We start from the raw sequence: 17,034 nt of genomic DNA, 5'->3' as shown, positions 1-17,034 counted from the left end.
GAAGTTTGACTCGATACCGGTTTTTCACCAGCAAATGCGTCTTTGCCGGCCGGACACGAGTCAACATAGCCGTACAGTGCACTGTAAAAAAAAAAAAAAAAATAAATAAATAAATAAAAAATAAAAAATAAAAAAAACTCTACGTAAAAACCCGCTGGTAATGCGTTGACGAAGACTTTTCCGTGTCATACATTACGACAAATGTAAGCATCGGAGACTCCGTATGACGATCTTTGTTACCTTGGTAATAAGAAGTTCCGTCTTACAATTTATTGAAAAAAGTTTGTTTTTAGGAGACACATGCTTCCGTTTCTTTATAACTGAAATTCCATAATCAGTTTGCAGACCCCTCCGTGTGCTTGAAATGAAAATTTATGTCCTACTGTTTATTAGGTAAACTTGTTTTGCAAAGACAGGTGGCTCCGCTTTGTTCGAACATAGATACTGTAATGTGTATGCAGACTTCCGTATGCTTAGCTATGACAAATTACGTCATATGTTTATGAAAAAGAATCTGTTATTATGGGACAGGTGCTTCTGCTTTGTTGGAACAAGGTACCATTAGGTGCATGCAGACTTCCCCAGTTAACGAAGGAGTATCCAGAGGTATAACAGAAAAATGTTTTAATTACGTGCTGGTTCGTTCGATCTGTTCCAGGCCACTAGTTATATGTTTTTCATCAACATTTTCAGGATATAATATGCCTGTGCAGACTTATCGATTTTCCATAAATTAAGGATAATACTTCTGCCCTACAGAAGTCATCTTTCAAGACTTTCATAGACATAGATACCCAAATACATGACGTTAAAGTAGACCCTGTGAACAGGAAACATTTCACAGGGGATACATTTTTCATTTGTCATCTGCCCACAATGTTCAGATACGTAGCACATGTTCAATTCTACACCTTGTAATTTTCGATGTCTGTCACTAATGAATGTGTCATGCAGCATTCCAAAGGACATGCATATATTGGCAAATAGCATAGTATAATGACAAATATTTATTGACCTAACACGTGGCCTGACTTCGCGCGTGATGACTTAACATAATGTTAAAAGATAATGACTAGAATGGCTCAAAAGCCAGCAGGAACTTGTGTGCCTGAACACATTTTCTTCGAACTGGCTGAAAAAGAGCAGAAAAAGAAAGCCAGATGCAGGGTGAGTTCAACCATTTGATAAATACACTGTAATAAAATACTATTTATACAGAGCTACCATAATTAGGAAATATGTTTACATACAACATCTATCACAAGCCTTTTGAATTTTGTCCAGCATCATTGCAAGTGAAATATAAATAGTGCAGTAATACTGTAAATAGACAAAAAATATCAAGAATCCAAAACCAGTCTTTGTTAAATTTGCTCTTTGTGTGGTACTGAACAAGTTTTTCACAAAAGAGATTACAAATTCTCCCTGGTGCTTACAGCTCGCGAGAATGTAAAAAGTTAGCCCAACTCCTATTTTTCATATTGTTAAACTTGTAAAGTCCTAAGATTATCTCATAACATGAAGGAATGTAAGAATGTTGTGCGAATGTGGTGCGACTTCATGTGGTGTGATGGATGCAAACAGCTTGGTAATGCTTCAGGTAAAATGAATGCTGCTTCTACCAGACGAAAAATACATGCAGCAGAAAACCTGCAGGTCACTAAATGTCTGCAAGTATCGAAGAAAAAAAAATATCCATCATTTCTTTACTTACATCTTCCGGCGTTGTGTCGCAGAGATGCAGCCAATTTCATGACTTTCGTGTGAACCGCTGTGCGCCATTTCTGACCACCATTCCACTTAGTTCCCCTGAGTGGATTAATGTCAAAGATTTCTCTGTAAAAAGACAGAACATAATTTCATTATTGTGATTTATTCAATTCTTCTCATTCTATTTAGAACATAAAGCTGCTAAGGTTCATCAGCCTACGTTTAGAGACCGTTGTGCATTACTTTGCTTATCGTGTTAAGAACTAAGTTATGGTCAAATATTTAGGGGAATTCCCCAAGGTTGAGTAGATTGGGAAATCTACGAGGATTCCCCTAAATTTCAATCAACATCATTCAAACTCGAGTTATGCATCAATTTGCTCTCGCCCTGCCATGTGATCTGCCGACCGTCCTGGTTAACTTGGTTAACAGCACAGGAAAGGCAACGGTCCTGGGTTCGTTTTTCATACCAGGACAAATTTTCTTTCACTATGAAGTTTCTTAGAAAGCTGTATAGCTTAATTTTCTTTGCAGCTGTTTGGCTGCGCTTGAGTGGATGTCAATATATAATTCCTTATTAGAACCAAGTCATATAAACTATGAGAAAATGAAGAAAAACGTAACGCCATAGCCTCTTGGAGGATGTTTATAAAAAACAATTTTCTCTCCATGATCCTGGATCCCAAGCTGTAGCAAGGCCAACCAGCAGCATTCATCGCTACATGCGCAACAGTCACGTAGCAGAATGCAGCACTCAGGCTTTCGTCTTTTATTACTTTAGTCGCCAAAATGTCCTCGAATTTTTTTTTTTTTCAATCAATATGCCTAGCATACCTTCTCAACTCTTCCGTGGTGCCTGTAATGAAGCATCAGAAGACAGAGCTTTACTTATATCCACAGTCTTAGATTGAGGCAATACCTGATAACCTGCTAGCACTCCATTTTGCATCCCCATATATCCGAAGCAGACAAAATAATCAGCAACATGATGTACAAATAGCATTGCAGATAGGACCCTAATGAATTGAAACTTAGGTGTGAGTAGTATCTTTGAACTACATCTATATCAGATTAACAGCTGCCACTATACCAAGCTTGAAGGTCACATACTTCACTGGTACTGAGTTTTTTGGACACAGCAATGTCACGATGCTTAATGGAAAGGTCAAACATTTTAACTTAAAAATGCTCGTTGTGCACCAAAAAGAAAATCATTACCTTTACATATGCTAGGGAATGCAACCACATTGGAAGCCAATAAGAATTTTGTTACCTCTAATGTTTAGAAATTTGCACCTCTTCTGGACTTGCTGGAGAGTAAACATATTCGGGAAATTAAATTTTATAGAAAAAATATTTTACATAAACTAACCACTACCACTGGTAACGCGATACCCACACCCAATTTAGGTCGACTCCACGTGACTTTGTGTCTCTGACATATCTGCAGTAGAAGAGCTTAGCTCGATATGAAGAATCTGGCAGCTGCTCAACAACCACTAAAAGCTTCGCGTAAGAAAAAAATGATTGTTTTATTTTTTAACTGTTGATATTATTATCACATTTTCATTTCCGTTTCACTTTAGCACAAATCCGACTCCGCTGACTCCTTCGAAATACATGTTAGGTCCTGACCGATATTTACAGTGGCTTGTGAGTCATGATATTTCTTTTGGACGAACGTATACCGTCCAAACCTTGTGAATATTTAGCACAGGGACAGTAGTGGCCTGCAGACTCATCGCGCTGATTGCGCTTGGCTCATTCTCAACACAGTTAAGGCTTTAAATGCTGCCACAGTGTTTTCTTTCTCTTTTTTTTTTTTTTTTGCCTTGAAGAAAATTGCTGCTGGCGTTGCAAGGACTATAAAGCTATCTTATTTGTGTATTGATCTTCTTTCTAACGAAAGCAAAGGTTCATTGTCTGACTTTTTGAATTTCACGCGCCAATCTTTCTAGGATTTGAGGTTCATGATACTGCTTAAATATATATATATATATATATATATATATATATATATATATATATATATATATATATATATATATATATATATATATATATATATATATATATATATATATATATATATATATATATATATATATATAAGAATTACCTTCAGTTATTGCTATTGCAACTGAGCTTATTTCTTATTTTGTGTAGAAAGCTCAGTATATACTAATACCTCAGGACGTGTTATTGTCATTTTGCTTTAAGTTCTCCGATTTAGGGCTGGTACTCGATGGCACAACCCTCAGAGTGTTCTTTGGATCAGTTCAAGTGATTACCAGCGAAAAGCAATGTTTCCGTACTCCAGATCGTGCATGATGATGATGGCTGTGTACCAAACATCTTGGCGAAACTAAAGTGCACTCTGTGAAGGCTCTGTGCTGCGCCTTTTCTTTCTTTCACTTTTTTTCCTTTTCTTTGACCATATGGCTTTTAGCTGTTTCACAATGTGATGCTCAGGGTATGCCCTTGGGCATCACATCAAGCTGCATGCTGATGTGTTTCTAAAATATACCCGAAATGTTTTCTATGCTTTTTCTTCTCTGCTGCCTTGGTTGACCTTTTACCTACATAACAGCTGAGTTGCGCGAGAAAATATGCGCATGAGGCATTTTAGGTCAGCATGTGGCAGCCCCGTGAATTGACATCGAAGAAGGCAACAATCTATGAGCTTTTAATATGCATGTGAATAAGAGGAAGAGCCCACACCGTTAACAAATAAATTACCCGCGAGGAGTTTAAGGCAAACTTCTGAATGCAAGCAGAAATCTGTTCCTTTCTAGATCTCGCACGGATATAAAAAATCCATATGTGCTTTCTTATCGGGGCCTTGTGACTGCTCCTGACCATATACTCGACCTTAGAAATATTTCCCCTCCATTTTTTTTTTTTGTTTATTCCGAGACACCACGAAGCAAGAATATCTGAACTTCTCGGACCTTACAGGAAGCCGAGCGTATACTTATTTGCGGAAGAGAACATGTCGAAAAAAAATAATCTATTCTCTGCTGGCTGTGACAGCCTAGACGGCATGCCAAGAGTTCTGTGAATGCACACCGTTGCCACATAGAAAGAGAATACAATATGCATGAACAGAAGCCTAGATTAGAGTACGCTTCTTCGACAGGGGAGGCCACGCACAAGGTAGATCAACTGGTATCGTGAGTCCCACAAGGAGCCGGCGTGACGACTGAGCCAGGCATGAGTTTCCTGACGCAATCTCGATGATGTGGTAGTTTTGAGTAAAAGAAAAGTGTACGGCATCTTAATGGCGTATATCTAGTGCGGAATTTGAATAATTTTTCTGGGGGACGAAAAACAAGGCCAGCGATGACGAAGACAGAATGGTGCTGGGAAATGCCGGAACTATCAAGGGCACAACGGCAACGAGAAAAATTTTGACATCGTAACTCTTCGGCCGATTTAACCTGACAGGGAGTTTCACTGCCCATTTAAGTCAACACGTAAGGGACGTAGCTGAATTGATTAAATAATTTTCCGACTTGTCCAAACATTGTTCTGGCTGTGCATTTTTGCTTGACTTCATTTAGGACGCCTGCCACGTTAACACATTCCATGGCTTGATTCTGGAGGCACCTTCAACGAATAGTGCTCTAAAGAGAATGTCAAAGACCCGTAAATATGAGTAACGTTGTTTGAATTATGTTATGTCAATGAAGACAAAAATTACTGGTACTAAACAAATTTGCGTTATATCGAAGGAAATAAATTTATTAACTCACACAATATAATGCTCTGGCACAGAACAATAAATGAAATCTTGAAAGTTGGGAAGGGAACCAACCTTTATTCAGCTGCTGAATGAAGTTTCTCCAAATGGGCATGGCAATACTAAAATTAGTAAAACGATCTGAGCGTATCGCCTTAAAGAAGAAACGTGGTCAGAATATAAAAGGGCCGCACTTACGTATACAAGCAAAGCCACACCAGCGCCAAAAGAAAGGTGAACGGCATAACTGAAATACGAGTGCGAGAATGCTGAGGGTTTAATTAGAGCGTTGATATAAAGTTCAAACAGCGTTCGTTACGACTTCAAGAGAGGTGAAATCCCATGTGGTCCTCTCAGTTTCTTTCAACCAAGGACTCGACATGCTCGGCATGATTTAGTTGTTTTGCGATCATTTCGTTTGAATTTAATGGAAGCCAATGCAAGCTAAAACGGCGAACAGTTTAAGAGTCACTTTGCATTTCTGTTTTGCAAACAGCGACTACACGTCTTCATTTTACACTCGTGTCCATAACGTCCTTATGCATATGCGTATTTTATAATATAATTGAACGCAGCGTCAGGGACAGCGAGCTCCGAAACATGATAAATTGACCGCTAAATATAACACCACCACCTTTAGTAGACCTCTTTGAAACAACCTAATCGAACGTTACAAATTTAGAGCGAGTTTGGCGCTTAATGTATTCAGTGGAAGTGCCATTCACATTCCATTCCACTAGAAATAACTACTTGAGCATATCCAGCTATACCACACTCGCCGGGGTGGTCCAGTGGTTAGGGCGCTCGACTATTGTGCCCAAGGATACTGGACCGAATCCCGGCCGCGGCGGCAGCTTTTCGATAGAAGCGAAAAGCAAGGTGCCCGTTTACTGTGCGATGTCAGTGCACGTTAAAGAACCCCAGCTAGTAAAAATTTCCTAGGCCTTCTCATTATGGTGTCTCTTATAGCCTGAGTCACTTTAGGACGTTATACTCCATAAATTAAACTAAACACCCAGCTAAAGCTTGTGCATTAATACGACCGAAAAACCCAAAACGCACGCTAAAGACAATGGACTGAAGGATTTACAGAATGTGACATGTGTCTTGAGGCCATTACCCTACCCTCTCTCCATCTATCTCTTTTTGTAAGGTTAGCCTGCCGGGGCAGCGCAGTGATTAGGGCGCTCGACTACCGTGCCTAAGGATGCGGGATTGAATCCCGGCCTCGGGTGCCGCTTTTCGGTGGAGGCGAAAAGCTAGGTTCCCGTGTGCTGTACGATATTAGTGTACGCTAAAGAACCCGAGGTAGTCGATATTTCCGGAGTCCTCCACTACGGCTCTTCTCATAGCCTGAGCCGCTTTTTTTGGAAGGTTAAACGCAAAAGCGACGAAGCGAGTCATCAGTCGTGCTGGTGTGCACCCACATATATCTCGCCCCACCACATGCCGTGACGAGACCCCGTAGATCCCGTAATCCAGAATGCCAGGATGCCCGCCGTGAGCGGGGCGGGACGCTCACATTACTTCACTCGATATTATCACGATAACCAAACAAACGAAAGATGCATATATATAGGAAAAAGAAGGGTATTCTTTGGACTTGGTTGAGAACACGTCAAAAAAAGTCAGACGTGGTGAAGAAAAGAATGTATTGACGTTTTGGCCGCGGAACCGCCCTAATCGTTCTTCCGACGAAATTACGAAGAACTTTAGCGACTAAAGTAGTGAAAGGCGGAAGCCTGAGTGCCGCATTCTGCTACGCAACTGGCACTGATAAGTAATTAATTAAAAATCCATAATTACTGAATAATTATTTAGGTATTAAGCAGGTAAATAATTATTAGCCGTCAATTAGTTAATTAGGAATTATTTGATTAGTTGTTGTTCAGTGGTTAATAATTGAACAATTATTTAGTAATTAAGTATAATTGATCATTGATACGCGTATGGCCCTATAAGGAACGCATTTGTGCATACTGTAGTGGTGCTTTGTGATTGGTCGAGACCTCTCGTCATCCCGCCTCGGCCAATCAGAGCCACCGCAAAAGTGGGGCACACTTTGTCCACGACAGCATGAGCCATTACCGGCTTTCGCCTTAATACATTCTTTTCTTCACCCCGTCTGACTTGTATATATATATATTCTTCACCCCATCTTACTTGTATATAAATATAGACATACATAAGCCGCTTAAGCCGCAGGTGTTATAGCTCATAGCCAGCAAGGGATATCTCTAAGTTCCCGCATTATATATTAAATGCGACTCCGGCTGAGAGGAAATAGGCAAAAGTATAACTAAATACAATCCGAAGTATGCTATTATAATCATCTATTTCTGTTCTTGCAGGTTAGAAACACAGTAACGCGCCTACTATCCCAGCAACTTCCCTTCAAGGTAATACAAAGGCCTAGTATTTCCGAATACTGCCATTCTATTATCAGTGCCCCATTTGAGAAGCATCCAACGACGTCTGCAGCTCACGCATGGAAAATACGATTGTCAAAGTGGGTCCAAAGGGTCGCCACGTTTAATCCTGAAAGTCAATTTTTTATTCTTGCAGTTGCATATTATATGTATTTGAGTCTTCGTTGCCTTAGCAAAAGATAATGCTAAACGACGTTGTGTGCGTTGTGTTTCATAAGATGAATATACTTCAGTCCAAGAAAACAAAAATCAGGTATTTGAGTGAACATGGCTGAAGCTGCTGTTCGCGATGGCCAGAAGGCAGAAACCGAGTCCTCCATCTGTGTCCTTCGGCATTTCTCTCTCTCCCCATCCCCACGAAAGAGAAGTAATGCCGCTTGTATTTTATTTGAGTTACACACTCTACGCTACTTCCACGATATCTGCCCCGACCTCATTTAAACAGAGCCTGCCGCATGAAAATTACAGGAAATTATTTTCATTTCTTTTGCTTAGAAATGCACAAATTCGCGAAGAGCAGATTTTTGCAACGAAAACGTGCCCTTCTTCAAGTTTTTTTACCCCTGTCATTTTGTTTCAGCATGTTTCGCAACACGTATCTGCTGCTTGTTTTTAATGCCCCGCAGTTGTTGTTTTGTCTGCCTCGGGGTTCAGCAAAATGCGACGGGTGCAAGGGGCAAGACCTTTCGGCATACGCGACCGTGGACGCCTATTTGCCTGCAGCCGAGGATACCCAAGCCTATTCCTGCGTTTTGCAGTGCGTAAAAGAAGAAAGCTTATTTTAAAATGCGAGTTTGCAACGTCTTGCGACAGAACATCATTTCAGGAGACTTGGTCCACCAACCTGGGTATCTGGCGTTGCGCCATTTTCTCTGCCAACAAACTGCTTTGAGGCCGTGTTGTGGGGTAATCAGACAAATGATTCCCTTTAGCTGGAATGGGCCGTGCTTTTGGGTTACCTTTTGTTATACTGCATGATAAACTGGGAGAAATAGAATTCTGTCAGCATCGGGTCTCAAGCAGCGCTTCCAAGTGCTTTGCCAACTGTAAATGTCAGCAGCTTCGCTGCAACTTCTTTGGACCAAGAACGCTTGTGCTACGAGATCGAAACTATTTCAATACAACATGCCGGCAACGCTTCCAGACAGCTCAGGTTGCCCAAAAAGTGCAATATATCCGATATTTTCCCTGAACAGCAGCAAACATCAAAGCTGGAAAATTGGCACCTACTACGTTATGCCTGACGAAATCGTAGTAGCTAGAATAGTTGACGCTCGCTTTCTCCATGCAGTAGAGGTTTTTTTTTTTTTTTTTTTTTTTTTCTGCAAGCCTTCTTCGTACCCTGCGACAGCCTCTTGAGACATTTTCCCCTGCCATTTACCGAGATGTGGCGCTTACGTGATCAAATTTACTCAAAGAACCTGCGCACGTTCTCGTTCATGCAGGGATGGTTTTTTTTTTTTTTTTTTTTTTTTTTTTTTTTTTTTTTTTTTTTTTTTTTTTTTAGAAGGGCTGCATGGAGCACCAAAACGCCTAAGAAGCAGATAGGCTTTTGACTGCGGGCTAAAAGAAGCGTCTGATAGCTAGTATTTGCCTGCTTCTATGGGTAGCGACTAGTGCCGCTTCAGTATTACAAAAAGACTAAAGGTATTTTTTGTTTGTTTGTTTTGCGGCGTTTTTTTTTTTTTTTTTTTGCCAATGTTTTCATCGTCAATATTTTTTCGAAGCAGTCAGAGCCGACCAAATATCTAGTCGAAAGTGTTTATAAAATTCTTATGCTCAGCTATATGGCTGATCTTCTAACCATGCTCGCCACGGAATATTCACGCTCAAGGATGGCACCAGTTAACTTAAGGCCTACTGTCGTTCTCCGATATACCTAATTAATGCTTATATCGAACTCTCCAAATAGCCCTTGAGAATCTTGTTCAAAAGTATCGGAGTGGTGTTTGCGTTTATAGAGCTCCCGCTCTGCGAAACATTCGATGTATCGAACTGCGAGTCGAACCCCTGCGACGGGCGCTTTTCCAGCTGTTGTTCCAAGATCACCTTTCGAGCGCGGAGCCGGGTCGGTGCGCACCTTGCGAGCCCTTCCGGCTGCGTTAACGCTGTGAAACTGCTTGACGAGGTCACCCCGAGTTCAATTAATAATAGCCTTCGCTCTGGCGTGCATGTTTTTATTGTGACAATTTTATTATGCAGAGAAGCCGAAGTTCAATTCACTGATTTGTGTGCGGTGAAGCCAACCTTGCTGACAGAAGGCTTGCGGCGGTTCTCGCGTAGATTGCTTCAGTGCTGAAGATGTAAACTGCTTCCTATTTCAGCTGTCATTATTGAGTTTATACTATGTCAGCAACCGAATTAGACCTCTCATGATCATAGGTGACTTCGACCAAAGCATCACACGAAGCAGCTTTGATTTGAACGTCAAGCTCGGTGACACTTAATTGTGCCACGTGGCAGGACACTCGAGGATACAAAAAGCGCTAACTCTGAAGCTCTGATTCATTCCTTACCAAACATTTGGAGCGGGCGCGCGGTCGTGCTTACGGAAGCGGCATGTAGTGGCACGCCCAGTGTGCCCTTCTTTTCGATGCCTGGCCCGAAGTGACACTAGGCGCGCAGGTGCGCGCGCGTGTGCCCCATCCTAGTCGGAAGAAATTACAGAACCTTTTCTGTTGTTACGACAGAATGTCTGTGCGGTTTTTGACGGAAAACCTGTTGTGACAACAGAACATTCTGTAGTAACATCAGAAATTTCTGTAGTTACAGCAGAAAGGTGCTACCGAACTACAGACAACAGAATCATACTACAGAACAACTACAGAACTTCAGACAAGTACTACAAAACTGCAGAAAAATCTGACGTTTACGACAGAACTACACAATATTTTGTCATACTCTTAACACGGTTCTGTAGTTTTTTTCAACTGGAATGGGTCCCCCCCACCCCCCTCCCGCGCAGCTAGCAGTGGGCTGCCATTACGCCGGCGGGCCGCCGCTAGCGTGAGTACGCCATGTTCACATTTCTGGATTACAGAGGAGCTCATCTGATGGCATATTTGTATATCGAATTATCGACAAGTCGAACTATTTCACGATCCCCTTCGATTTTGATATATCCCGGGCCGGCTGTATTATGAATCACAGCATTTGAAAGCTCCGCTCACAGCAACGGTTATGAACAATTTATTTTAATTTATTATTTCCGCGTCTCTGTACGCAACTTTTCGCGCACAAACAATACGCTACATTTGACCTTCTAATACTCAAGAGCAGGGCCGGTCGAGTACCGACGCCGTCGCTGTCTCAGTGACCGGCCACAATGATGGGGAACGTTCGTACGGCTAGCTACGTTCGCTCGCCTCTATTTGGCGCCACTAAGATGGGAAGCGGCTGCTATGACGTCATAGCACGAGCTGCAAGCGCCAGGATACCAAATTCTATGCGCCAATTCCCCAGGCGCCGGCATTACCATTGATAGTAGCGAAGCTTGGGAGGTTTGGCGGCGGAGCGGAGATCCCACCGTTCAGCGGCACGCGACACGCCTGGCGGCTGAGGCCGTGAAGAGTGCTTGTAACCTCACCTGACCTCAGCCTGCGGGGCCCTCCTGACCCGCTCCCAGGCCTGCGTTGCGTGCCGGGGGCGGGAGATGTAGGGCTCCTTTTCAGTGGAAATAAAGTTTTCATTCATTCATTTATAACGCATCCCCACGCGATGAAAACGAAAACAAACATTTGTCCGCCTGATTGAAGTGGGCACAAAGATCAGATAATGCGAGGACGGAAGAAACGGTAATAGGAGAAGGCTTGACAGAGCCGCAACCGGTGACCTGGCTGGCACTGAATCTAGGCAGCGGCGCTGCAAAAAAAAAAATAAAGAAAAAGAGGAAAGAGAAAAACACGAAGATAGTTTTGCATTGACCCTCAAAGCAGCATTCCACTTGCGTCTGTTCCTCATTCCGCCTTCCTTGGCTTTGTATATTTCCCGGGTTTCCATAATAACAGCGGAGGTATATTACCGCTGCACTCACGTAAACAGCAACCGTTTCATACAAAGCGACTTCTTTTTCTTTCTGGTTGCACTCAACAAGAAAAGCTGTGGACAACTGAGGCCAGCCGTCCAATACATGATTGAGTTGTTTTAATTTGTCTAAATTTACTTGATCCGCTGATAATTTATGACACCCTCTTTGAAATCCCTAGAAACCTTCAAATTAGTTACCACCCGGTATTTGCTCCGTCAATACTTCCCGACCCGTTTTATTTCTATTATTTGGAGGGCAGGAAGGAAGCCCAAGGTGCGCTGTTTGCACTGTGACCTACAGCTGCGCCCTAAATTGAAAACCACTTCAAGATCCTCTTTGACACGTGGAAGGCTTCCCCAAAAAAGTAGTGTGCGTGCCGGAAGTATCATTTAAAAGTGCTCTCGAAACGAATACTCAAAGAATGGACGCGGAAACTGAAGACATGTTGAGAAAATGCACAATATAATTTAACGTTTCATTGCTTTACTGCATTTCATTGTATTATTTTATAAAGATAAATATCACGCGGCGTGGTCAAGCTTACGTGTGCATGTTGTAAAAAATAAATTTTTCCTCTACAGGGTAGAAACAATGACGAGCAGATATGCTAGCTTTGAAAATGTAACTAGCCATTACTAGAGAGGATCTACAACTTTTGCATTCATATTTTTTTGCCTCAAGCTAAAATTAAGTATAGCTAGTTAAACTTTGCGAAGTAATTAACTTTGGCGAACAAAAAAGAATGCTGTAGATTAGGATAAGCGTCTGTGAAAGATTCTGAAATGGCTTAACTGGGTTAGGGCTGTTTTATGGTTACTATGTATCGATGTTTGCCTCAGACAGTCCACTACCTCAAAGGTCGAAATAACATCTCCGGTAATTCTGATTACCTTTGGCAATCTTTTCGTAGGCACTTGGACGGAATAGAGCGCTCTTGTCGAAGTCACGAAAATATTGCCATGCATTTAAGCAGCCAGTTCGACTCACCCCCAGTTTTGCATACCAAACGAGTTCCCAAGAACTCAGCGGGAGCATTTTCCACACTTTATCATCAGGCGCTTCAGTGGTACGATCAGGTTACCGGAACGTACGTTTTCGGCAATGTTAGCATAAGGATGTTTTACTTCGCAAGATTTCCGCAAAGTTCATTGGGAGACTGTTCAAAACAAAATTCTATGAGAGAAGTTAAGGTATAAAACAAGACAGTCGAGATGTTTTTGTTCATATAGTTGTAGTGAAGAAACCGTGGGTGAAGAAACGCTAAAAGTGAAGAAACGCTAAAATAGAACGTGCTGAACACGATGCCGCCTGGAGGCTCTGCTGTGCCTTTCATTTTCGCTGCCTTCGCTTGAGAACACATTGGGCGTCTGGTACAAGCTGACATTGTTTGCTTCATTTTTCTTTGTCGATTCGATAACCAAACAACGTATCAGGGTCCCCTTAGCACAGATGTTCTAGAATTAACTGCAAAAAAAAAAAAAAAAAAAAAAAAAAAAAAAACATAAGATGACTTTTTACGCGATACACATTCGATCGAAAAAACATTTCCTAAATAAATCACGCGCTCACACTGAGTCATTTATGAATGCCTCCGCCTTCACTGCACACTTATCAAAAGTTTTTACAATAAAGCCGAATTCACAGTCCATAATTCACACTGAGCAATCCCTTCAATTTCCTTGGTAATAAAACGCTAGCGCCATCCATCGGTTTGTCTGGGGAGAAATATTATCAGACAGCGACTGGAATCCTTCGCCGAGCTCAGGTTTTTTGTGTTTGATAGGACTACTATGTACACTTGCAGCTGTAACACTTTTATGTTGGAGTATTGCGCATGTTCTATAGACCCGCTTCGTCATCGTCGCCATATGCGCCTTACGCCTAGAAATCCCAAGGAGTCATTTGCCGCCCGCTTGTGGCTGTGTGTTACACGGTTACAATGTAGGTTCAAACGCTCTTATGCCATCGCAGACCGAGTGAACAGACCACTGCCGGCATACGCCTCATGCGACTTCGACAACGGCGCTCAGGTGCATTTGCGATGATGTCCTTAGCGCCTGTTAGTCTCCATGACCAAGATTATTGGCGTCCTGGAACATCGCTTTGCTGAAGCCGGCATACACGGTGGGGATGCCCCAACTGCATTTACACGCCATACTCGGGGAGTTAGTGTGGTTTTGAATGGCAGACGAACTCCAGTCAAAACTCGTAAATCTTGAAAACCACTGAGTTCAACTCGGCAGCTGTCATGACGGGAGCAGCTGCAGCCTGGACCATCGCTTCGAGCTACGGAAACGTCCTCGTGGCCGACATAAAGTTCCAGCGACAAGTTCGCCTGTTGATAAATGCTCTCGCACTGCTTGTGCGTCGAGCGAGACGACGACCAACATCTGCGAAGATTACGTGGGGGAGGCTCATGTGCTCAAAGTCGATGTGCTCCAATTTCCCTGCGTTCTTTGGTTCTACGCGAGAGGTAGATTGTCGGAAAGCGTCAAAGCACACGGATGCAATGAATTTCGTCAGCCCGCTGCGATCCTTAGCGTAAGTGACGTCTCCGATTTGCTCATTGATGAGGCGGCGCAGAAGCAATGGTTCGCTCAGTACTTCAGTGCTCAGTAAGCATGCTCGCCTACCGGCCAAGAGCTGATCCCATATAGTGTCCGCAAATTCATCATTAAGGAAAGCCATTCTGCCAGGCCACGGGGCAAGGGGAGGCTGCGTCCCCCGTAGAATATTTCGTTCAATAAAAGACGCCCCAACTTGTCACGTGGCCATAGCTTTCCCTCGCAGGTCAATCAAAATGTAATAAATTGCAAGCTGTTCTAAAGCACACTCAGTGCGCATCTTGTGCAGTATTGAATGATTGCAAAATAACAGAATACGGGTAATAAAAACGCTCTAAAGTATTTTTTCTGCAACTTATTTGCACAAGCTATGCACTCAGTGAAACGATAACAAACGGAATATTTCACCAAAGGTATGATCACGTGAGTCGTACTTTCTCGACTGCCCACGAAGCCCATGAAGCGACTCCCAAGTGGTGATAAGCCCAGAGTGACGCTAGATAAACTAGTGGAAGTAGAATGCGTTGTAAGGTTGAATTTTGCGTCTTCATAGCATTTGTTCACCATGAGAAGGCGTCTCCAGGGCTCAGGGGTATTTCTGCATAGCGCCACAAATCGAGAAATGTGTGAGCGAAAGCATGCGTAAGCACAAAGACTAATATTCTCGAAACTGCCACAGCACATCATCCGGCTGCCCTGAAAAAACAAAAAAAAGTGAGTTTGTTTGCGTGCGTGTGAATACATGTGTAATAACCATGCGCTTCTTCACTGTCCTCTTCACAACTTTTCTCCGGCACTCTGCATTAACCATTTCGCCCACCACCACTCTGTACTACCGAGTCACATTAAGCTTGCACCGTAGGCACGGCGAGTACCTCATAAACGACTACACTGCGATGTTCGAAAGTGCATAAAAGCTCGCATGTGCCCCTCGAAAATTTCGGAGATTGTTGGAGGGCGCGATTTCCCCAGCGGCTGCCAGCAGGCACACTTTTTCACTCAATTTCAACTGCGTCTAGAAAACATAAGCGGCTGGGGCGGAAAGTTATAATTATTTTTTGCTCGTTTCAGGAAGGAACGCCAAGAGCTGCTCAAAATGTAAGTGCAGCATCCTGGTGAAATGCGCCGCCGATAAAGGTCTTAGCACTCTTTGCGTAGCAACGCCGCCGGTCACGCTGAGGGCAACCATTAGGAAATCACGGCCGCGGAACGTGTCACGGTTTCGCGAACACTATTGCTCTCCCACGTACCGCCCAAGTAAGCGCTGTCAAGTTGCGACCTTCGCAGCGCGGAGCAATGTACTTCCCACCAAACGTGCAACATTTCGCCCCCGCTTCTGTGTGTCCTTTACTTGCACCCGTGGCTCGACGCTGCTTCCTGTTTGCCCATCCAAACGCAGAGTAAAAGGCGGGCGTGGGAGGGCCATAATGTTTATGCTTAACCATAATTGCCAAAACCGAGAGGTGCCACTACTGAGCAAAACTCCCCACTTCTTCTCCACCTTACTCTACCTTGCTTACGCGATAACATATACAGTTCGGTCGGTCGTAAATGCGTCGCCGTCGCCGAAACCCAGAACTGAGAAAAACGGATCGAAACAAATGTGCACGTGATTTCGTATCGATATTGTAATGCAACCGTTATTTGTGCAGCGTCCGTTTCGCTTCCCATTTAGCATCTACCTTCTAGTCAATTTGGAGACTAGTTTGCAATGTGGGTTTTGTTTGGTTTATTAGTTTAACGTCCCAAAGCGACCCGGCCTATGAGAGACGCCGTAGTGGAGGGCTCCGGAAATTACGACCACCTAAGCTTCTTTAACGTGCACTCACATCGTACAGCACACAGGCGCCTAGTTTGCGATAATGATTCGAACCGATGATATAGGTACTTCCAATCGCACGCCGTTCATTATAGGTGTAGGTGCCCACCGAGAAATGAGGCAAAAAAACAAAAAACAAATTTACTAACTGAAGATGTTTCACACTTCGCCTAACTTTGTGGCCGCCTCTCAAGACGAAAAATTCGGTGAATAAAAAGGCGGTGTTAATAAGGCGGTGCAAAGGCGTGCTCCTAATTTTGTTGTTCTTCGTTCTTCTATTCGGATGATGTAATTTTTATAAATCTTCAGAAAATTTTAGAATATCCATCTTTTTCATTTCCATCTATATTAAAATAGTTTTCTTATAGGTTTCTTGTAGACGCAAAAAAGACACGATTTAGAGGTAGCCCCTGCAAAAGTCTATCATGTGGAATTCTCACGAATTCAAACTTTATAGGATCTGCGAATTTTCAGCCCCTCATACATAGTAAAATTACAATAGCAAGCGTTTGCCTTCAACATTTATTCTGTGCTCACGAAGAGTAGTTATTATTGCCGCAAAAACAAATGCAATGTGTTTTTGAAAATAAATTCGCAATACTAGAAGCCTAGCGACTTAGGATCTGAGGATATGACGATTATTATGGTGCTATTATATAACGGGTGTCTATATAAAATAATTCCCTTCAATTCTTTTCTCGAACGCTGCTTATTCAAGGTTTATGAAATTCACAAATCTCAAA

The 17,034-nt window shown here is 42.7% G+C and overlaps 1 long non-coding RNA gene across 1 annotated transcript in view; it reads right to left on the bottom strand.

Moving 5' to 3' along the window:
• Positions 1-991: 991 nt before the first annotated feature.
• Positions 992-17,034, bottom strand: part of LOC146203836 (uncharacterized) — a 106,880-nt gene continuing 90,837 nt past the window's right edge. The window contains exons 2-3 of the long non-coding RNA XR_014702452.1: positions 1,715-1,836; positions 992-1,132 (exon numbers count right to left, since the gene is read on the bottom strand). This is a non-coding gene — a long non-coding RNA (uncharacterized LOC146203836). The remainder of the gene's footprint in view (positions 1,133-1,714; positions 1,837-17,034) is intronic.

The sequence above is a fragment of the Amblyomma maculatum genome, chromosome 1 (genome assembly GCF_055883805.1).
Source record: "Amblyomma maculatum isolate TAMU_Amacu chromosome 1, ASM5588380v1, whole genome shotgun sequence".
NCBI lineage: Eukaryota > Metazoa > Arthropoda > Arachnida > Ixodida > Ixodidae > Amblyomma > Amblyomma maculatum.
The sequence above is the reverse complement of the archived record's forward strand: the minus strand, read 5'-3'. Positions and strand labels throughout refer to the sequence as shown.